The sequence below is a fragment of the Thermobia domestica genome, chromosome 12 (genome assembly GCF_964235325.1).
Source record: "Thermobia domestica chromosome 12, izTheDome1.hap1.1, whole genome shotgun sequence".
Classification (NCBI taxonomy): Eukaryota; Metazoa; Arthropoda; class Insecta; order Zygentoma; family Lepismatidae; genus Thermobia; species Thermobia domestica.
In genome coordinates, this window is record NC_137465.1 from 70,373,716 (window position 1) to 70,397,769 (window position 24,054).

Here is a 24,054-nt window from a genome sequence, read left to right on the forward strand (position 1 = left end):
CCGTGCCCTTTTTATTGTTTACTACAAAGGTTGATCGGGACTTTATTTTCTTCAGAGGAAACAGGTAGCACTAGAAGCACCAAACTATATCAGCTTTACAAAGTATTCTCCGTGCGCGCTGAGGCACCGTTGCCATCGTTGTGGCAGCTCCCTGATTCCTTTGACGTAGAAAGAACTTGGTTGTTGTGGTAGCCACTGAAGGACATCGTACCGCAGTGCTTCATCTGTCGTGAATTTCTTCCCTCCCAAATGGTCTTTAAGGGGTGCAAACGAATGATAATCACGGGGATAAATCTGGACTGTAACAGGATGAGGCAGAGCAGAGCATTTCGGCCAGTTGTCACACTGGTCGTGTGACGGCAGATATTGTCATGAAGAATAATTTTTCACACATTCCAGGTCTTCTCTTGCGAATGGACTTTCGTACAGCACCACTCAACAATGAACTAATACTGGGCATTGTTCTCCCTTTGTCCAGACAGTCCACATGGATAACACCCTTCATGTCCCAGAAGATACTTGCCATGAGCTCCACGTCTTTCGCGAAACTGCTCACACTATTCGTACAATCTTGTCCTTTACATTGGTTGTTCACCACACCGTACTTGCAATCTTCTGAAAATCTCAACTGGTTTAACTTTCTCTTTTACAAGAAATTTGATTACACACCGCTGCTGCACAGCCACAGAAACACTGCTTGCCGCCATGTTCGCTGCGTATGTGCCAAATACGTTATGCCAATCGCTAGTTACTCGAGAAGGAATACATTACGTCACCCGCAAGTTTCATCATGATCCGACTATTCATAGATTACGTACGAAAATCCCGGTCAACCTTGTATATCTTAATAGAAAGGCGACACACCTGACGCATAAACTTTTCCAAGATTGCTATTCGAGTATTTGCACTGCTGCATTTAATGAACAGACGGACATATAATCCCCTTTGGAAGAGGGAGGGTGAGACTTGTACCTTCACCATGGCGCTTTTTTTATTTATTTATTTATTATACATAACAGCATTCAGAGCCACTCTACATACCTCAATAAGGGTATTTTTTTTGAGTTGTCTTATTAAAGGAGTAATATGTTTGTTACAATTATTAAAGTTAACCGGAGCAGCAATAAATTTTGGTTGCTTGCGAAAGGGCCACTGAGAAGCAAAATGGTTGACGTAAGTACGATCGTTCTGTAAAATTCTTGAGTAATGTTTTTAATGTATGTGATCTCTTGTAAAAATTTGAACCTCTGAAAAGGAGGAAGGGAGATTGAGGAAGTCAATTGATCAAACTATTACGTCGCATGGGTAATATGTTTAGTGTATAATTGACACTTTTTCTAGTTGGCAAGCGTTCACACTGCTGATACATTTGTCGTTACTTGCAACGAAAGTAGACTGTAAACAGGGCTTACGATCGAAGGTGACAGCCAAATCGACTGAAAATTGAAAAAGGTTATTTTCTGGGATCGATAACTATCAGATCGACCAATGGAAGCGACTAGGTTGCCTAGTGGAAACACTACCTGTCGCCGGGTGGGAAGTAGAACGCGAGTGCTTTGGAAGTAGCCCGGTTTGAAACTGAGATAAGAGTTAAACAATAATGAGTGCGCCCAGACAATTGCTTCTAAAAATGTCTGGTGCAGATGCGGCGAACGTAAAACCGAGAAAATAGTTAATTATATAGGTGGGTGAAATTCCAAAAGTCTTTAAATTCGTGCGGATCGAGGACTTTTGAAAAATACCTTTGTGCTAAGAATTTTTATTTTATAATGGTAATTGTATTAGATAGTTCGTGGATCTGTCATGCTGAAAGATGTTGAAATAATAGTGGCATTATCAGGGTTTGAAAAAGCCCAACCCACCTGGGCCCATGTGGGGTTTTTTCGGGTTTAATTGGTTTTTTTCGAAATATTTCAATGTTTTGGGGGTAAAAGTGTTAGTGTGATTTATATTCAAGATTATCATTGTCACAACAATTTTCTATTCACTGCAGTTTTGGAAAAACGGCCTCCATTTTGAAATTTTACGTTGGTATGCCGCCAAAATCTATACAGGAAATTTAGTGTGTCTCGTGTTTGTACCCTGAAAATTTAAACTTTAAAGACCGAAAGTGATACACTGTTGTATGTGTGGTACAGGCAGACGAAACGAACAAATGTAGATCGAACCATTCCAGGAGCCTCAGTGACGTTCGCCAAATATATTAATATAAAACAAATATATATATGTGTTTTATAAAATAGTTTTATTGTTGGAGTCATGGGCGGCGATTAGGGGGGAAAGGGGGCAGTAGCCCCCCACTTTTTTGAAATTACCCATTAATGTATATAGTTTCATTTGGAAATATAAAGTTTGGTATGTATTATTGGTTCATAGAATAAAAATGGTGCCATAAAATATTTGTCGTTCCATGAATACGTATTGGTTGTTTTCTCGTGGAATTATGAAAGCTACAGGAATTGCGTTTGAACTGCCACTAAAAATGGCCCCAAAATTAACCTATTGGAGCGCCACAATTCGAGCGTACTTTCATTTCTTCTTGCAAGGGCTCGATCTGGAACTGAGATAACATTTCGCAAGAAAAGAAGTCCTTCACAAGTTATTCTTTAATTGCACAAAAATAGTCCCTAAATTGTATTCTTTCTAATAATAAGAAATATTTGGATTTGATTTTTTCCGTTTAACATCCTGTTCAGCAGCAAAGTTATATGAGACGTGGAGTTAATGATCAACGTGGAGTCCGAACCACGTGAGCTTCCCCCGAGAATCGAGCCCGGGTTTCCCACATCAAAGGCGCGTACGCTAACCACTTTGCCACGATGGAGCTCAGAAAGGAATATTAATTTTGCAGTGTAATATCGAGTTTAGGTTTAGGGGTGTGCATATACAATTTTGTATATACATTTAAATTTAGTGAATTTAGCATAATTCTAGGTTTTAGGATTATTTTGTATAACTGAAATGTGGAGTGACTAAGTATTGCTGAGTTTTGATATATTCCAAGAAAGTGAAAACTGGACTTAATGGCAGCGAACATGTTTCGGGAAGCTGCAAAAGTATTTCTTTAAATGTCGTAGCATTCACTGTCATTCTAAGAGTAATAACACACACAACAGCATGCATGGAATTAAAAATATAAGTTCATTAATTTCCAGTTTCAATATAACTTTTGCAAAACAAGCCTCATTATTCATTACTATGATTATTTGATATTATCCTTTGTTTATTTGCTTTGCAAATTTGTTATTAAATAGACCCCTAATCTGACCACACAATTTTCCAGACAGATATTCATGAACAAGGAATCAAATCTTCTCTTACACCTTTGTTTAAGAGTACAAAGGGCTAGTATCTATTTGCGTTGCTCTTGTCAATTTACTTAATAAAATATGAAACAAGACATATGGTATTTTAACTGAAAAAGACAGTATCCTAATAGTTACACAATCTTTCGTCGAATATAGTGTTACAAGCAACCAGGAAAACTAACATTCATATCAAATATTCAGATCATGTCCCCCCCCCCCTTCACTTAATGACCAACCGCCGCCACTGGTTGGAGTTCACTTCCGATACTTTGTGCATTCAATTACGGGCATTTCCCGAGCACTTGTTGCAAGACGGCTTTTCCCAGAAAATTAATTTAAAACACTTAACACAGACAATTCATATTTTATAAAGTAAATGTTTCAAAATGTCGTAAATGAAATTCAATATCTTCCAGCGTAAAATAGTGTTATTGTTGAATTATTCAGTTGCGACGCTTTGTGCGTTAAATTGTGGGAATTTCCCGAGCACTGCTTTTGCGACTTTTTTTTTTTTTTTTTTTTTTTTTTTATGCAGCTTTTTCTTGGTGTACATCAAAACTTCCACTAGTAAGAAAGTTTGAATTCAGCATTTGAAATAGCAAATGTTACGTAATCTTCAGAACTCCGAGCATTAAACTTCTTAAATTTGACAAGAATTTTTACGCTATTGCTAGTGTTGATTCTGCGGAATACTTATTTGAAGAGTAGTAACAAATAACTGAACTAAACTTTTGTTGGAAAACCAAATTTTACTGAAGAATACTTAACATCAAAGGTAATAAAACAATAATACTAATAGTTTTACTAATGCACTACGTATTTACTGGTAGTACCGGCACCTATGGCCTTAAACCCGATGAGGGATAACGTCCCTCGGAGTCGCCGAGTCAGCGAGCACACTTTTCACGGAAAGTATTTTCTAAAATATAAAATTGCATATCTTACTTCAAAGAGGCTATACGCATAATCTATACATTAATTTGTTATATAATTACCTCAAGCTAAGGTTTTTTTTTTTAATTATTTTTTAATTCATTCAGTGCAGTCAGAAGTTTATAAAAGTCTTATATTGTATACCTTAACGTGAAAGCATCTAATTTGCCCAGGAAAGTCCAAAATCTGATTATTTAAAAAAAAAAAAAAAAATTCTTTCAATGTAATCACCTTAGTTGTACCAACAATATAGTAACAAAAAGCTCAAAGACTCAGGTGGGGGTTTTCAGGTGTGTCCAACCCGAAAAAACTCGATGGGTTTTTTCGGGCTGGGCCCACTTGGGCAAACCCTGGGCATTATATTAATACACCCGGTATTCCGAGAGATCATTGACAGAAAAAATGTGAGATTGAAGTTCGTGGAACATAAGTGTTTCTACGGACATATTCCCACGCTGTCGCAGTCACAAGCTTTGCCCTGGCCTGAGTAGAAATATGGTTTGCAGTAACCATTTAACACAGAATGTGTGACTAATAGACTGAAATAGTGATGTCATTTCCTCTTCGTTATCATGGTGATCGCCATGTTTCTTTCTAAACTTATGAAGCGATATGAATACTACGAAGTATACTGTTAATAATTTTAGAATCTTTTGAAGATAAAGTAATGTTGGCAGGAAAAGATAAACTATATGGGTCCCCTATATTTAGAAAATTTAGTAATTAACGAAGTAACATAAGGAACCTTTTTCTACAAGGGCTACATCTCTAATTAATCTGATAAAATAGAAATTGCATAAGTAATGCACAATGAACAAAAACAACTATACGCACTGTAAAAGCTCTAAGGTACAGTCTGATGAGCTGTCGGTACAATGAAGGTGGAACAAATATACGATTTGTGTACAAGGAAAAATAATTGTCCACTTTGAAATCAATTATATTGGCGCATCTATGTATTTTACGCCCACCCTTTAGAACAGCGTTTCCTAACCGGTGTGCCGTGAATGGGCTGCTGGTGTGCCGCGAGTAAATCGAAACAAAATTATTAATTCTATAGCAATTAAATTGCAGGACATAGGGAAAAATGTATATTTGTATTTCATATTACTATGAACCTCTAATATGAATCTACAATTTTAAGTTTCATACCGCGTTACTGTTCTGTACATTTTTAATATTGAAAAAGGCATTTGTTATCATTGTTAAGAGGTTATGACCATTATTACTTCTTTATTGTTGCAGAATATTTCGTAACTTCAAATTTTAAAATATTCAATCCTTTCGACAAAACAAACATGCATACGAGTTACCTACATTTGTGTTTTAAAAGTAAAAGAGATTTGTTTGTTCGTTCGTTATTTAGTAATATTTCTTGCTAGTGGAAGTTTGGATGCAGTTTTCGGAAAGAAAAAAAAGCGTACTTTTAATAACCTAAGTCCCATATTTCATTGCAATCGGGCTTTCTTCTCTGTGAGAAGGAGATCAGTAATCACAGAAAAAGATACCATGGTATTTTATATTTAAATATAATAAAATCTATGAGTGTGCCGCGAGAATTCAAGTTACACCCATAGTGTGCCGCAAATTGAAAAAGGTTGGGAAACGCTGCTTTAGAATATGAGTGCATAATTACAGTGGCTACAAAATAGACATCAAAACAAAAACGAAAAAAAAAAAAAGCTAAGGAGTTCTGAGAATTTTCAATCGACCAACTTCTGATCTGTTAACATGCATTGGATCTTTCCTTATATTTCCTACTTACCTTAAAAATACAAATGGGGATCAGAAAAATGGAAACACCTGAACGAAATTGCAACTTACCAGATTAATATGGTGTCGGGCCACCTTTTGCCTTCAGAACAGCCTTGATGCGACGTGGGATGGAGGCATAGAGGTCGTGAATGGTAGCAAGTGGAATTTTACACCATTCCTCGTGCAGGGCATCGGCCAGTTCTGTGAGAGAGGATGGAGGTGGAAATCGTCGCCGGAGTCGTGTTTCCAAGACTGATCACAGATGTTCAATTATGTTGAGATCTGGGGATTGGGCGGGCCAGGGTAGGTTTTGAACTTCATCCCGATGTTCCTCAAACCACGCTGCAACAACGCCAGCTGTGAATGGGTGCATTATCATCCTGGAAGATGGCGTCATTGTCCGGGAACAACATCCGGACCATAGGATGCAAGTGATCTCCTAAAATTGCGATATAATCGTTGGCACTGATTCGTCCGCTAAGTGTGACCACAGGACCCAGTGAAAACCATGATATTGCGGCCCACAGCATCACCGAGCCGCCACCATGTTTCACAGTTGGGCGGAGACACTGCAGATCATAAGCTTCTTTGGGCGCTCTCCACACATAAATACGGCCAGTGGTTGGGATTAGGGTGAAGGATGACTCATCCGACCATATCACACGTTTCCAGTCCTCAACGGTGCAAGTTGCATGGTCGCGGCACCATTTGCGGCGTGCGAAAGCGTTATGGTCGCTGATGAGCGGTTTGCCCCGTGCAACACGACCCCGTAAGTTCATGTCATGTAATTCGCAGCGGATTGTGATTGTCGAAACATGGTGGGGGAGGTGTTGGTTGAGTTCCTCCGTCACTTGCTCCGCAGTGGCACGACGGTTCTGCGTGACAATGCGCTTTAACCCAGCGTGACCTGTCACTTTTCTTTTTCCCCCCCCCCACTGTTCCGCTTCCCCGATGTAGTTTTCTCGTGTGTTGTGTAGGCCGTCATCACCTTCGACACTGTCCCACGCGACACAACTAACACAGTAGCCACTGCCGTCAAACTCACTCCACATAACCGCGCACCAACTATTTGCCCTCTTTGAAAATCTGAGAGGTCTCCCATTTTACACTACCTCCGTCTGCTGCAGCCACTGGACACTACTGTTCCGCTGCGCCTGACGTAATATGGAGACCGACCTAACACACCACCACCAGCGGTCCGGCGCTGCGGGCGCCACGACACCACTGCCAACCCATACATGTGACGTGTTGCCAACTAGAGGTGTTTCCATTTTTCTGATCATCATCTGTACATACTGACAGTATAAAAAGAAAACATCAAATTGTGAGTGGTTCAGCAAAAGTTTTGAACACGGTTTCAGTAAACCCACGATAAAAATACAAGTTTTGAATGTAATATGTGATACTATAAGCTGTTCCACGCAACCTGATAGGAAAAAGAAGAAGTTTTTTCGCCCACCACGCTCAAGTACAGGTGAATGTTGTTCCGTCTTCCATCAGCCCCCGCACACGGAAGTATAGAGTGTACCTAAATATGTCTAAATAATAAATTACAACTTTCATAATAACACTAGTATTTTAAAACAATTACATTTGCCTGTATTATAATGAGATAAGTAATACGTGTTATTATAATGGAAATTTTATTGAACAGTTGTATTGTTTATTTTCCTTCTTTTTCGCAGTCGGGCTTGTGGCATAATGTTGGAATGGCAAGGGATAGCAGGGTTGGTAATTCAATGGGTATTTATTTATTTATTGATACAATAATTTCATAATAATATAAAATTAAAAACCAAGTACAATATATATGGGTAAATTATCAGAGCGTGAAGATGACAACAATAGAACCTGAAATGCTTAAAAAAAAAAAAAAAAAAAAAAAAAAACTTGTCGTTCCCTCTCTTATTAACTGATGTTCTTACATTAAAAAGAACTATATATATATACACACACTGATAATATTGTTCTAATAATAATTTTGTTTGCTGAGCCCCTCTTGCAGAAGACGGGGAAATGACTTTTTATTGTCTTAGAAATATTATCTATTTCCATTAATAGGAATAATCATTTGCAGTAATTAACTTGCAAGAGAGAGACATTTATGGCGTGCAGAATATAAAATGAGTTCTACGTCCCACGGTTATTGGGATTTAGATTTCTGGGCTTTCTGCATCTATGGCCATTTAGCCCGTCATATGTGCTCATCGAGCACACTACCCGGGGAAAGGGAAGGAAGGAAGCTGCCTGGGACCTATAAGTTAGGTACTACCCCGGCATTTGCCTGGTATGAATGAGGAAAACCCAGAGAAACCTCATTCAGGGTGGCTGGCCTGTAAAAGCGTTATACACTTTTTCGACCGAGTGGCCCCTCCGGGAATCGAACCCGGGACCGCTCGCACCGAAGGCGAAAGTGTTAGCGACTACGCTATTCCACGGTTAGGCCGGCTAGGCTAAAGGAGACGATGATGATGAGAAATGAATGAAATGGTCGAATGAAGAAAGTGAAGGGAAACGGGAGAACCCCAAGAAAACCCACGTACAAGGTATGAAATCGAAAACCAGGTACAATATGTATGAGTAGATATCAGAGCGTTAAGATGATAACAATAGAACCTGAAATGCTAAAAAACAAAAAAAAAAAAAAAAAAACTCGTTTTTTCTCTTATTAGCCGATGTTCTTACATTAAAAAGAATAAGAAGAAAAATAATTTATATATATCTGATAATAATGTTCTAATAATAATTGTGTTTGCTGAGCCTCTATTAGAGAAGACGGGGAAATGATTTTTTATTGTCTTAGAAATATCGGTCTCCATTAATAGAAATAATCATTTGCAGTAATTAATTTGCAAGAGAGAGACACTTATGGCGTGCAGAATATAAAATGAAATCTTTTAGTTTTCGTCCCACAGTTATGCCGGCTAGGCTAAAGGAGATAGTGATTATGAGAATGAATGAAATGGTGGAATGAAGAAAGTGGGCGGGAACGGGGCATCCCCGAGGAAACCCACGCACACGGTTTTGTCAACCACAAAGTTTACTTGGCGCGAGCTGGAATCGAACCAGGGACGCCATGTACCATAGGTGAATGCTCTACCACTGAGTCACCGCGGCCCCGGGCGTGCAAGATATTGTAATGTTGTGACAAGGGTTGATTATTGTGTAAGATAGAAAGAGTAATGGTAAATACTGGTTCGTTCAATCATACAAAAATAACGAACGCTTTGGCTTAAAGATCTCAAAGGCTCATCGTAGCAGAAACAAACTTTTCCATTAGATTTTAACCTGCAAAAAGTCAATCTTTATCAACCATCCTTTAAAGATCCTGCTTTACATTGTCCGGAAGCCTTCTCTTTCTCCCAGCTAATAGTTTCCTTTGCCTCGGCTTTTTGAATAGGACTTGGTGACTTGGTGCGTATTTCCCATACAAGCAACGTGTCATGTTGATCTTATACGTATTAATTTTACTATCTCTTTAATACACGGTGACCTGTAGTTGCTGTGAAATAAAAGCTTGTATAGCGTTTTAATTTACCTGAATGTATACCTCTTTTGCTCCAAATATTTTTATCAACATTTTATTTTCGAAACCCGGAAGTTCGAGTTCTTGTATTCGTGTTAGGGATTAGCTTCCACATTTATACAAAATTGGACAGATTGAGCTCTTAATGATTTTAATGTTTTCGATATTTGTGAAGACAATAAAATGTTTTACAGTGGGATAAACTTTAGTACGTAAATAATATGCAATACTTTTCTACAAACAAAAATTAAAAAAACAGTAATTGTTTGTTACTCGAGGTTGATAGCTAAAAGAAACAGGAGTGCTTTCTCAACATTAGGTGCGAGCGAATTGACGAACGAATTTAGAACTTACACGATTGTATTTATTAGAAAAGTTTCCCTCCCTGAAGGTCAACGACTAGCTTTCCCCTTCTGCAGTGGAAAGTGGTGGGAGGTAGGGGAGTTTCCTATCCGGTTGCCTGGAATAGAATTTTAATAGTACTAAATAAAAATTTCCCAGAATTAATATCCGATAATAACTAAATTAAATATATTTTGACACTTAACGTACCTCCAAGTGTATAAATCACAAAATTACGATGTCAGGGGAAACATTTCAACATATTATTTACTTAATTTCTTGCTTTTTCTGTTTTCGTAGTTAAATTCATTGGAATAATTTTTGAACATATACAAGTATTTCTTTTACTCTAATGTTTGCAATCCAGAAGTTAACACGTCATTGTTTCACTTAGGTTCTTAGTCCATGTTTAGAAAATAAAATTACGATCACTATGACAACGAGACAGATTGACATCACACTATTTCAGTCTGTTAATATCGCACACCCGGTGGAAGACTTACAAGTCAAAAATACACATTTGTGGGAACATGAGTCAGTTTATTCTATCAAAATTGCTCCCTGGAATACTATAAGGTTTTCAGAAAGGAACTATGCAGTTCGTAACTTGTATTTTATTTTCCATAACACTTTAAACAATTTAAATTAACTCGAAGCTAGACTCTAATGTCCTGGAAGTTAAGTGATGCTGGAAGTGATCCCCTTGCACTTGAAGACAGTTGCACACGTTTCTGCATGCTCCATTATGGAACATGCTCCACAAGAAACACTCTTTGTTCAATCGTCAGTATGATGACCTGAATCACAATGATGTCACACAAGATGTTGGTCTTCAAAGCGAACCTGTGAACAAATACGAATACCTGGTCAAGTAGAGTTCATATATGGTTCAAATATGATAAACAATGGAAAATGTTTTATTACTAATTGACAATCATATCAGTCATCACTTAGCACACCAAACATGGCACTGCATAGTTACTTTCTGAACAGCCGATAGTATTTCGGTCATCTAGGGGTTATTTTGTTTAGTTACGTTTCTGCGTAAATACCACCAGGTAGATCTTGATTCTTTATTGAGCGATAACTCAAAATTAGCATTTTTTGAGTTGTAACACTTCCATCGGGTGTGCGGTATGTTAAGACAAATCTGTACACAAGTAGCGCAATGCACCAAGAAAAGGATGAAGTCCTGGGAAGTAGACAGAAATAACGAAAAATTTAGGAAATTTACAGGAAGAAAAGTGTAAGTCGGCGGGCTAAACTATCAGGAGCATAATACATTTAACTACCTTACATAAACAAACTTTGATCCACCATGCTCCCCGATCATTTTTTTTTTTTTTTGTGGTAGAGCGCTTACCTTTGGTGCGTAGGTCCCTGGTTCGATCCCCGGTCAAGTAATTTCGTACTGGGCAATAGTTTGCGTGGGTTTTCTCGGGATACTATTTTCCTTCCACATTCTCATTCCATCAATTCTCTCGTCATTCAATTTCAGACATTGCAAACAAGGACTTGAGGGTGATCTATTGGATGCTGCGCAGAAAGGACAAGATCAGTTTAATGCCTTTGAAGATCAGGTTCTGCCAACTGAAAAAAAAAAAAAAAAAAAAAAAGAAAAGCTGCCTCAAAACAAGTATCTGATCTTTGCTTCTCCGTATGAAGTGAAACAGATGGAAAAACTGGGAATATAAAAACAATGAAAGCTGATAGGAATATTCTGCAGCGACTCTTTGCTGCATATGAAGCAGGACATCCAGTCAACCTTAACTGACGCATGAACTGTTCATTGTTGCTCTATCTGGAAGAAGCAAATGGGCAGCTTCACTCAGGCTCAAAAACAATTCTTACTGGAATATTGACCAATAGTATTCCTTATCTCAGCAAATTTGATATCTGACTTTGACGGCGAATCACAGCTAATCATTGACAGTGCATTGGTATCATTTTTGATTGTTACTACCATCACTCAATCAAGGGTGGCATACGGAAACTGCGTGAGAAAGGTCTGTGGGAATTAGTAGACTAATACATAGCAGAGATGTGCCTCTTCCTGCAGAAGTTGATTACTTTAACCTGCGTCGGGAAAAATTTCACCCTCGACGTAAACTACATCTTGTGGATTTTTTTCGGAACAAGCGAGTTATATTACAGAATTGTTATATTACATTATTGATACATTTCTTTACGAAATATGAATCACATTGTCTGAGGCCTTAACGGGAAAAACTCATCCTATGGGTAAATCCTTATCTTCACTCATCTTTCTTAATGTTTACATGACAAATGAGTAATGTCATATCGTTAGGTTATTAGTGAAATATTTATTTATGAAATCTGATTGAGAAAATTGTGCAAAAAAACTCATCACATAGAGTAAATTACACCTTTTGTATTTTTTCAGAGATATGATTCATACTACGGTGTAGGGTTGTTACAGTAGCGTAGCGTAGTAATTTTATTTACATAATTGCACACACACACACACACACACTATATATATATATATATATATATATATATATATATATATATATATATATATATATATATGTATATAATATGTATATGTATGTGTGTGTTCAAGGTGGGGAATGTTTTCATCTTTGTTGTTCATGATTTTACTCTTTTACGGTGAAAATGTAAGAATTTACTACTTCAAACAATTAGCATACATTAATACAATTGATTTCTAATATAAGTAGTTATTTAATCGCTGCCTTTAAAATATGTGTGGCTGGTTGATTTAAGTGGAAGCAGAAAAATACACTTTTACAGGTCAAGAAAATAACTAATAGGTTCATGCCTCTACTTAAAAGAGGATCTTTCTATTGTTGTGAGCAGCAGCAAACTTATCAACAACTTCTTCCAGGTCTAACGATTTAGCAATTTTCTTCAATATAAAGTAATCCTAAGTTTTTCAACCTATCATCAGTCATTGGATTGTCTATATGTCTTTAATCTTTTCAAACATGAGAATGGTCTTTCACATGTAGAATTAGAAACTGATATAGTGACAGAGATGATATCTAGCTTGTAGGTTTCTGAGAATGCGTTTTTGTAGACGCAAAGGTCAACGAAATTCATCAAGAAATCAACTTTGGTTTTCTCTCGTCTTCATACAGAAGTACAACTTAATTGTGTTTGGGAGGATTTTGAGTTGACACTTGAATATTTCCAGATCACTTCCATAATGCTGAGCCATATGCTCCACAATGTTGTAATTTGGAAAGCTTTCACCTTTTGGATGTAGAGTGGTGATTGATCTAATGATTTTGCTACATGATCCAAACGTTTCTCCGTCTCAGTGATTGACTTATCAATAGTAGGCAAAAAAAAAAAATGTATCTTAGAATATTATCTTTAGAAAATTCGTTTTCTGCCTCCAACGAAGGAAGAGATTCATTCAAAATGAGGTGATATTTCGATGGCGAATGTCTAGTTCGTTTCCAGGAGGAACCTCTATATTCTACCTGTTTCCGGCTCTGGAATTTCAAGACTATTTTCTTTGCATATCTACAAATATTCTTGATAAATTTGTTCGAATGTTGTTCGTTGAGAGTCATATTCTCCAGACCTCATCTTCGACAGCGTTTGAACTAGTGAATCTACAAGAATCAAACCTTCCGACATGTCTGCATTTACTTGAGATAAGGCGAAGCTCAAAGTTACAGCATGGCAGCTTTCATCTCAATTTTTACCAGTCCGAAAACATTCCCACTCGTACAGATCACACTTATTTGCCGGATGGAATGATCGAAGTAAATAAATATCACAAGTTCCAGAGTTGGCTTAATACCGTATAATAATATAAATAGTTGTTTGGTAGATAAACTGTATTAATAATAATAAAATAAAAAGTGATGTACAAGGACAAAAGTGCTTACGAGACAAACGTCGCACAGAAACAGGAACTGAACTCTAACAGGACACTGATTTGCCGTTCCAGCCCACTTTTAATTATAAGCCTTGCCCTTGAAGCTTATGTATCACTTTAAAGTAAACTGCCAATAATTATCATGTATTCTTATTATTTCAGAAAAGCGTCCCGATTTCACTCTGTAAAAATATGGTAGCCTTACCAGTAACGAAACCAGACATTTGGTACGCAGGGCAAATTTTGCAATTAGTATCCCTTTAATCTACATCTACACCAATAAACACACAGATTAGTTTGTTGGCGCCCGGAGCAACGGCCCCAGTTGCGGCATCTTGTTTTTATCTGTCCGTAGTTCAATTATTTTGGTTACTTTTACCCTTGATCTCTAAAACTTAGTAATGTATGTGCCTTTACTTTATTTTATTAAAATGATGAAGTGAGCACTCTTTGAAGCAAAAAGAGGAAATGTGTTTTTCTTTCCCTAATATCAAACAGTGTTAGAACAGACAGATTTCAATCGCGACTCCTTACGGCAAAAGAAGAATACGTGGCCTTTTTCTTTCGTTTGTTTGTTTACCTTCACTAGTTTTTAGAATTTGACCTGAATTCAAAAACATTTCACACAAACATCGAATGGCCAAAGCTCAGCAGTAGAATATCAGCTTAAGATGCTGTGATTGATCCCTCGTGGATAAATATTTCAACTGAGGAGATTACCAAGAATCTTCCTCGGTGTCACAAGGGAAATTTTTATGGCCCTATTGACTCATTTCCCTTATTTCTATCCTTTGAGTCTTGGATGTTTCAAAGCCTTAAAATAAATTCAAATGTAGTTGAAATAACTCTACTATCCTATAGTCGACGCTAAATTAATATTGTAAGTCTTGAGATTAGTTTTGAAGGAGGGGCATTAATTAGTATATCCTGTTGAAAATTCACGTCACCACTGATTTACTGCTCTGCATAATTCCTACAATGTAATTTTCTCAGAAATGCTTAATGCTTAAGGCTGTGTCCAACCCTTAGATTGACCCTTAGATTGCGTTGGGACTTCCCTTTATAATAACATGGCATATTTCTTTCCAAAATATTATGAAAACTATTTCCTTTATACATTTCAAAATTCGTCCAAATGTTTGTTAGTATTAATATTGCATGTTCACTTTTAGTTTTTCTTGCTAGGGTAATATTAGAACGCGCTAATTAAAAATTAATTTTCTTCCATTTAAAAGCTGTGTAAGATAATGGCTGCATTTTGCAACAGCGCAGAACAGCAGATAGGAGGCTAAGCAGGTAGATTTCTTTCATTCTCTGTCCCCCGTTAGGTCACGTGCGCGAATTTTGGGTTGTCTCCGGAGATGAAGAAACCAATGGAATGCAGATTGACAGCAGATAAGAGCAAAGTCTGTTTTTTCTTTCTTCATAGATTTTCAAGATTCCATTGATTCTACATAAACATCTCCACGAATAGTTACCTGTAGAGGCCTATTGGAGCTAACGACGTACGAAAGTTTCAGAAAATCTATCTATGTTCCTTTCAAGTAAGGGAAGTGTTCATTTGTAAAAGTAGTTTTGAACTGTATAGTGAACTAGCTTATTTGTCACATCAACTGACAAACGTTTACACAGAGATGGAAAAGGATTTATGCTGTTGTGATGTATAGCGCTCTGCAAAATAGTTAATATATGTGTAAGAAGAAAACGACCGAGAACTGCTTTTCGATATATCATATCGTTTATGCTCTATGAACATCAATATTGAAACCGGAATAGTAGTAAATTTATACCACTTCCGGTTTTCAATAGAGAGATAGGATTGGAGATGGTACATTTTCTAGAGACGTTGAATCAATTCCCTAAAACTGCTTATCGCTAGGTAATATAGTTTTTCATTTATGGCCCGTAAGTGGTCCATCTCTATTACTTCCGATTTATATAGAAGATTGACGGAGGAGATGGAACCTATTCTTAGGTCGCTAAATCGATTCGAGAAAACCCTTCTCGATACTCTTGCCGCTTTTGGTATGATACCTGTTAACAGACAGACGGACGTAGCCGTTCATTAGACTTTCGAAACCTTTGCATAGAATAGTTTGGAAGTTTAATAAACCCAGGTAGAAGAAATAGTATTCATCAAATCTATTTTCGTGCAGATTAAAAATATGGGAAGATTCTTTTACATAAGTTATTATGTCCTAAAGAATAACGGGGACCGTGGTGGCTCAATGGTAGAGTGCTCACCTCTGGTGTGTATTAGGGATGGCCGGATCCGAAGACGCTCTCTGAATGTGCAACATGAGTCAGAAAATTAATTTTTCCACCAAAAGGCATCAGAGTTTTTTCTTTCGTTTTTTATTTATAATAAACTTGAAAGTATGCCCAAAAGTCCTATTAAATAAAATACTTAGTTTACGAATGAATAGAAGCGTATATTTAATTGCATTATAACGGTCTGTTCAAATACACTTTGAGGCAAAGAACTTGGAAACACACCTGTAATTGAGGAATTAAGATCAAATTATGGATATGGGTAAGAGAGGTAGAGTGGTACGTGATAGGAATGTGTAAACATCGTGACAGCCACCTTGAATCTAGTTTGAAAATGTTAAATGGGAAGGAGATCGAGTGACATCTTGTTTTAGGCTGGCCGACTTTTTAAAATCCCAAATATTGATTTACTTTTTAGCTATGTTTACTTGTTTTTTAAATGAAAAAATGTTGACTTCAGAACTATTTTGTTCCTTAAACCCCTTTCCTTATATGTTTAAAATTCTAAAGAGAGAAGTGAACATTTCGAAAATAATGTATTTCCTAATTAGTAGTTTCACTTAACCAGAGTTCACACAGACCTTGAAAGTCAGGGAAAATCAGGGAAATTAAAATGATTCTGAGAAAGGCCGGGGAATGCTTTAAAATGTGTCGAAAGGTAGGAAAATTGCTATATATTCGCAGAATTGCCTGGATTTTTCAGCTGCACACAAGATATGAAGAACACTTTAAAGAATTAAGACAAATTCAAAAATTAGATAACGGAAAATAATCTAGAAATAAGAACAAAAGGAATAAATAAAGAGGTTTAAGGATTGCCAAAAGTACTAAAACTTGAAACTTTCAAAGAAGAACGAATTAAATTAGAAGTTTAAATGCTACAGAAGGAAAAAAGTTAGATTTGTTTGTTGTAGACAAAGAAAGACCAAATTATGATATATATTTACTTGTTTATGTTTAAGTACATTCAGAATGTTGCGGTGTTAGATATCGTTAGTATATAGTCATTGGCATTTGACACTGTAAATCATGATCTCTTACTCAAAAAATTAAGCTTTTATGGTATAAGAGGAACTGCCAATAAATGGATCGAGTCTTACTTGAAGGATAGGTATCAGATAGTTCAAATTACGAACGAAAATAATGGCGAAATGCGTAAGTTTAGTAGTTATAAAGGTACAATACTAACTGGTGTACCTCAAGGATCAGTGCTTGGTCCATTGCTCTTTCTTATTTACATCAATGATTTGACATATGAAATGTTGCCTAATAAATGTGTTTTATTTGCTGATGACACCAATGTTATTATTACAGGTAACTCACGACATGATATTGAATATAATCTAAACACTGCGTTTTCACGATTAAGTAACTGGTTAAGTAACAATAAGTTAGTTCTAAACAATGATAAAACTTCCTTGCTAAATTTTTATTATCCTCTTCAAAATAAATTTATTCCTTACGTAATGGTAAATAACAAAAAAGTCGACTTTTCTATTTCAACTAAATTTCTTGGTGTCACCATAAGTTCGAAACTAACTTGGAATGAGCATATTTCTCAACTCAACAAAAAATTAAGTAGTATTTGTTTCGGCCTCCGTAGACTAAGAGGTAATGTCACAACAGAGGCCTTAGTTTTGGTGTACTATGCAAAATTCCATTCTTTAATAACTTACGGTATTATTTTTTGGGGTTATTCTACTGAATGTATTAGCACGTTTCGTTTACAAAAGAAAGCACTAAGGGTTGTGTTTGGATTGTCACCAAAATCTTCTTGCAAGCCCATCTTTCGAGGACAAAAAATATTACCATTACCTTGTGCGTATCTATATAAAGTTATCTTGTTTACCGTAAGTAACAAACAATTATTTATTGAAAACAGTAACGTCCATAAATACAATACTCGATTCGTTAATAATTTGCATGTTATCCCCCAAAATTTATCGTTTTTTCAGAAAAGTGTATATATTAACTGTACAAAAATTTTCAATAAGTTACCTGACTTTCTAAAACAAAACAAATCATATTCTATGTTTAAATCGGATCTTCACGAGTTCTTAGTAGATAAATGTTACTACTCGGTAAATGAGTTTTTTGAAGATAATGTATAAATGTTTTTTTTTCTTTGTTAATTATATTATGATTGTATAAGCTTATAAAAGTCATAGTTATGTATGTATTATTTTATCTAAGTTTTTTTCTATACCATATATGTAATTATTTTGTAATTTTGACAACTGTATGCGTGCTCGAGAATACTCTCATTTGTATGCAAAACAGGCAAATAAATAAATAAATAAATAAATAAATAAATAAATAAATTTTTGGTACTGGTGTTTGTTGTATTCGAAATGCAGTAAGTTTGTCTCATAAGTGTTTAATAATAATAATAATAATAATAATAATAATAATAATAATTTTATTAATTTATTTATTTGTCTGTTTTGCATACAAAGGAAAGTATTCCCGAATACGCATACAGTTGTCAAAATTACAATTTAATTATATATATGCCATAAAAAACTTTCAAATAGAGTATTACATAAATAACATGGCTTTATAAACATACATATTCATAACATTATTAACAAAGACATTTATACGTTGTCTTCAAAAACTCATTTACCGAGTAGTAACACATATCTATTACAAACTTGTAAAGATCATATGTAAACATAGAATATGATTTGTTTTGCTTTAGAAAGTCAGGTAACCACTTATTGAAAATTTTTGTGCAGTTAATATATACGCTTTTTTTTTTTTTTTTTTTGGAAAAAAGAGAAGAAAACGAAAAAAACGAGAAATTTCGGGGGATAACCTGCAAATTATTAACATATCGAGTATTGTAATTATGGACCTTACTGTTTTCAATAAACAAATGTTTATTACTTACGTAAACAAGATAATTTTATATAGATACACACAAGATAATGGTAATATTTTTTGTCCTCCTAAGATGGGATTGCAAGAAGTTTTTAGTGATAATTTAAACATAATCCTTAATGCTTTCTTTTGTAAGCGAAATGTGCTAATACATTCAGTAGAATAACCCCCCAAACATAATAATACCGTAACTTTATACCGTACGTAACGTAAAAATAATACCGTACAAAGAATGGAATTTCGCATAGCACAGAAGGGAAGATATGTATATTTTCATGAAAGCAGGAAAGAGAAAAATGAACGTCCAACCATGCTCAGAGGGTACATTGGTACGTGTCGAATCAGCTTGTTTGCTGCGCCATGTTTTGCCTTCAGGCGAACTGCTGGCGATCAACTAGATAAGAGTCAAGAAAGAAAGAAAAAGATATGCTTATTTCATAGAGGTATGCTTACTTCTTGGCATTAAGTGTTTGAAAACCAAAACTGTTCTGAATATCTATTTTCTAATTTCCATAATAAGAATAAAGGGAAATGCTAATTCTCATATATAGGAAGAAGGAAAGAAAAAACTATATTTCACACAGATAACAAAATAAAATATTCTACTTAACTACGCCTTGTGTTTCAAAATTGTTCAGAATGTTTTTCCTTATTCCAATAGAAAAATGATGGAATAAAAAGAAATGTTAATTCCCATGGAAAAAGAAAAAATACAATTACACTTATTAAACAAAAAGAACAAGATAAAAAATATTTCAGTCTGCCTTGACAATTCCAAATGTTTAGAACTATTTTTTCCTTCTGCTCATGAAGACTTCATATCTTCAAACTAATATTAGTCTTGAACAAAACATTTTTTAATAAACATAAAAATCTTATAATTTTAAACCTACTAGCGTGTGCACGAACCATGATTATGTATCACCGTATTGATTACAGGAGGCATTGTATCAATTAGTGACGAAAGAAGACAGGAATGGGAAAGGAAGGAAGTGAACTGGGACCTGTAAGGTGCATCCCGGTATTTGTCTGGTATGAATAAGGAAAACCGAAGAAAAACCTCACTTAGAATGGCTGGACTGAAAAAGCTGATACACCTTTTCGACCAAGTGTCCCCATATAGATAGTGAATGAAACATCTTATTTCTCAATACTTTTAATCAACCTTTTTTTGGAGCGTTTTATGAGATATGATCCTTGATTATTTAATGGAAGATGAAAATGTCTGGGTCATTGTCCATCTGAAAACAAAATTTTTCGTTTGGTGTGGGCAGCATAATATTCAACTACAAAGTCTTTCTTATTCCTGTTACCTAAGGGTCTTCTTCCTGTTACCTAATGTTTTTTTTTTTTTTTTTTTTTACTGCTAATGTTTTTTTTTTCCTTAACCTCCTATTCTCACTTATAAATAATTTGTGATCCAAACTTTTCCCTTAACAAAGAGAAATAATGAAACCTGTTGACTTAAACTATTGAAACAATATTGGTGAAAATTTGACGAGCAGCAATTACGCAATAGATGATTAGGATATTTAAAACACAACCTATATGATAGTAGAGATGCTACAACTATATGGTCTTTTAATTGAAATGTATGACGAATAAACGAAGCACTTAATACGGAAAACTGATACATATGCTATTTACTCATTTGTGTGTTATTGTGTGCAGAAAGTAGTGTTGCTGAGGAAACGGCACAAGACGACATCGTCCAATAGAAATAATTAAACCTTTTTGAAAATGAAATTGAATCTCCGTCATACTTCACGAGACGAGAGAGAACTCCATCGTGAACAATACTAGCAAAAACCACGAAGTTCATGTCGTTGTTGATAATGGTATGTATGCGTTTCAAATATAAATAACCCTCACAACTATACTGATGTAATCGCAGTTCTCATTCTTGATATCTGAACATTTGAGATTAAGAAATAAGCGCTTATACCTTGTTCTGAGAGATCATATGTTTAACCCTGTAGCTGTAAGAGGTTCTAAAAACAAAGACAGTTAAACAAAAATGCACTGTTTCTGGATATAACTGGGTAATATTTACTGTTGTCTGGGTTTAACAAACGGGTTTGCGAACTGAAAATATTTTAACAACCGGTTTCAGCGAACCGGCTGAACAACACCACCGGACCACGGGGAATCCCTCGTAATAGTTAGAGTGCTAATCTTTGGCACGAAAGACCCGGGAACGATTCCTGAGGTAGCTTATGTGGTTCAGATTCCACGTTAAGATATAGGTCCACGTCTTAAATTGCCTCAGTGCTAAACAGAATATTAAACTCCAAATCAATCCACCACCCAGCCAATCGACGTCGGAATCAGGCGCGCCTTTCCGTCATAATTAGAGTATAGTGGCTCAATGATAGAGTGCTAACTTTTGGTTTCAAGGTCATAGGCTCGACTCCAGGCTATACAATGTAAGTTTGTGTTGAACAGCATTGTCTCCATTTATTTCTAAGAGTTCTTTATTGCCTTCCACTTCATTCCTCAGTTCCTTTCATTAATCATTTCGTTCACTCATCATCTGTTTCCTTTAGCCTCCAGGACATAATCGTGCGATGTTAAAATTCCCATTTCATTTCATAGTATTAGACCAATAATGCAGTCTTGAATTTCCGAAATCACTTTTCATTGTTCACTCTTCAATTACCTGTGAGTAGATCATGAATATTTAGATATCTAAATTAATTATAATAGGTAATCTGGCACTTATAAACTACTATGCATGAATTATTTGTTTCCCTCGAAAATAAATTCAAGTATTGTTTTTCTTCTCTGTCTAAAAGCACTAAGCTTAGTATCGAAAAGAACATTGCTTTACAGCAGACACTGGATTTGTTTGAGAGAGCTGCTTACAGACTCCACGTGAAAGCAGCAAGTCTCTCGGAGAAGTTAACTCACTTGAACAGGGTTGGGAATATTTTCTTCTCTTGCCCGGCTGACTTATTTCTTTCGTAACTGTACACTGGAACTAAAGCCTGTGTTGTGACAGGAGGCTGAAACAAATACTACATAATTTTTTGTTGAGTTGAGAAATATGCTCATTTCAAGTTAGTTTCGAACTAATGGTAACACCATGAAATTTAGTTGAAATAGAAAAGTCGATTTTTTCGTTATTTACCATTACATAAGGAATAATAATAATAATAATAATAATAATAATAATAATAATAATAATAATAATAATAATAATAATAATAAAGTTTATACTGTATTTAGAAACTGGTATGAGAATGGTGGAGACCGGTTATAAAAAGATATTTTCTAAATCTAACCGTAAATGACAGTGTTCGCGGTATCGTGGATGAGAGAAAATTTATTTAATCATGGAGATTCAGAGAAAGGTTGGGAAATAAACACTAGAATTTCAGTGTGAAGACTGTTGGCATTACCAACTAAAGTGAAAATTCATTATAAACCCTACAAGCAAAGATGACTTGAATCTTAATCGGATTTGCAGCAACAATTTGAGAATCTTTCTTTTTACTGTTGAAATATAGCTTTTCTTTTTAAATAGCACTGAAAAAAGCAGTTCACATCTAGTACTCGATATGAGTCTCGCACTATGAACTGACTAAAACATGATGACAGGTTGGACATTTGCCCACCTGTAATAAAGATGAATATTTCTTACACTCACTAAGTAGGTTTTGTGGTGGACAAATATTGTATGCATGGTTTTCTTCAGGGATTCTCCCGTGTCCTCCCACTTCATTCCATTATTACGTTCATTATTATTATTATTATCATTATCTCCGTTAACCTCGGGCATAATTGTCAGACGTTAAACTAAACTAAATGAATGTTAGAATACTAGGATAGACGAACATAGATATATCAACGCATCTCAAGGTACTATGAAGACAATAATAAACGTGTAAGTAGTTGTATGCACTTTACATTATATCGGATGTGAAAAAAAAAAAAAAAAAAACTTCCTTTTGCTTACCGACTGTATGAGGTATTGGCATCAAACATTGTATGAGTGTAATATTGGCCTGATGCTTATAAACATCATGGCGGCGATCTTGAAATCTGACGTATTAAGTTTGACGTTATATATATATATATTTCATGAAAAGTTAATCTCATAAATAAGTAGGAGAAGGTAAAAAATAAGTGTCTGATGAGGAAAGTAATACATTGCCGAAACCGTAACTCAATTATTTAAGAGTGATTTGCTTTTGTTCATATTTTATTGTTATTTAAGGTTAAAAAAGGAGAAAAAAGAAAAACATTACATTTGGATTTTTGAGAAGACAGTAATTTTTAATATCACTTGATTTCCTTCTGATTTAACATTTTCAAACTAATCCAAGATAGCCATCATGATATTCGCATACCTCTATCACGTACCACTCTACTTCTTTTACCCATATCCATAATTTGATCTTAATTCCTCAAATAATTTCTAATTACAGATGTGTTTCCATATTTTTTGCCTCTGAACTGTTTTTGAGCAGACCGTTAACAATGCAACTAATTTTTAGGCTTCTATGCATTCGAAAACCCAGTGTTTCTTATTTATTAGGATTTTTTGGTATACTTTCAGGTTCATTATAAAACAAAAAGGAAATGAAAAACTCTTATGCCTTTTGGTAATAAAATTCATTTTCTGACTCTGTGTTGCACACTCAAAAAAGTTTTTTAATTGAAAGATATTTAATTTTCAGTAAACCTTCTACATGTGCAAGGTTGGTAAAATGGGTCCCTTATAATATATATGCGTTGGTTGGTATTTGGTGTAAAAAATAAAAATAAATAACTAAATGACATGGATAAGTTCATTAGGCACTGAGAATTACCGTTTTCCTTTCAACACTGTCCTCATATACAGACGCTCGTAAACAATATGTACGAGTAATCTTCTCAAACTTGGACAAGTTGTATCTCCAAAACTGTTCGAGCTAGAGAGAGAAAAAAAATTACATCAGTTACTAACTTGTTGGTGCTAACAAGTGTACCTAGTTTCATGAGAATCTGATTCGATGGGCGCCATTTTCACATTTTTCTGGATGATTTAACATGGAATGATCTCATATTAACAATACTAACATTTTTCATTAAAGAATTATCATTATTGGCTAATTATTTTCCACTTAATACAACTAAACAATCAATTAATTTTCTAACATCATCCTGCATAAATT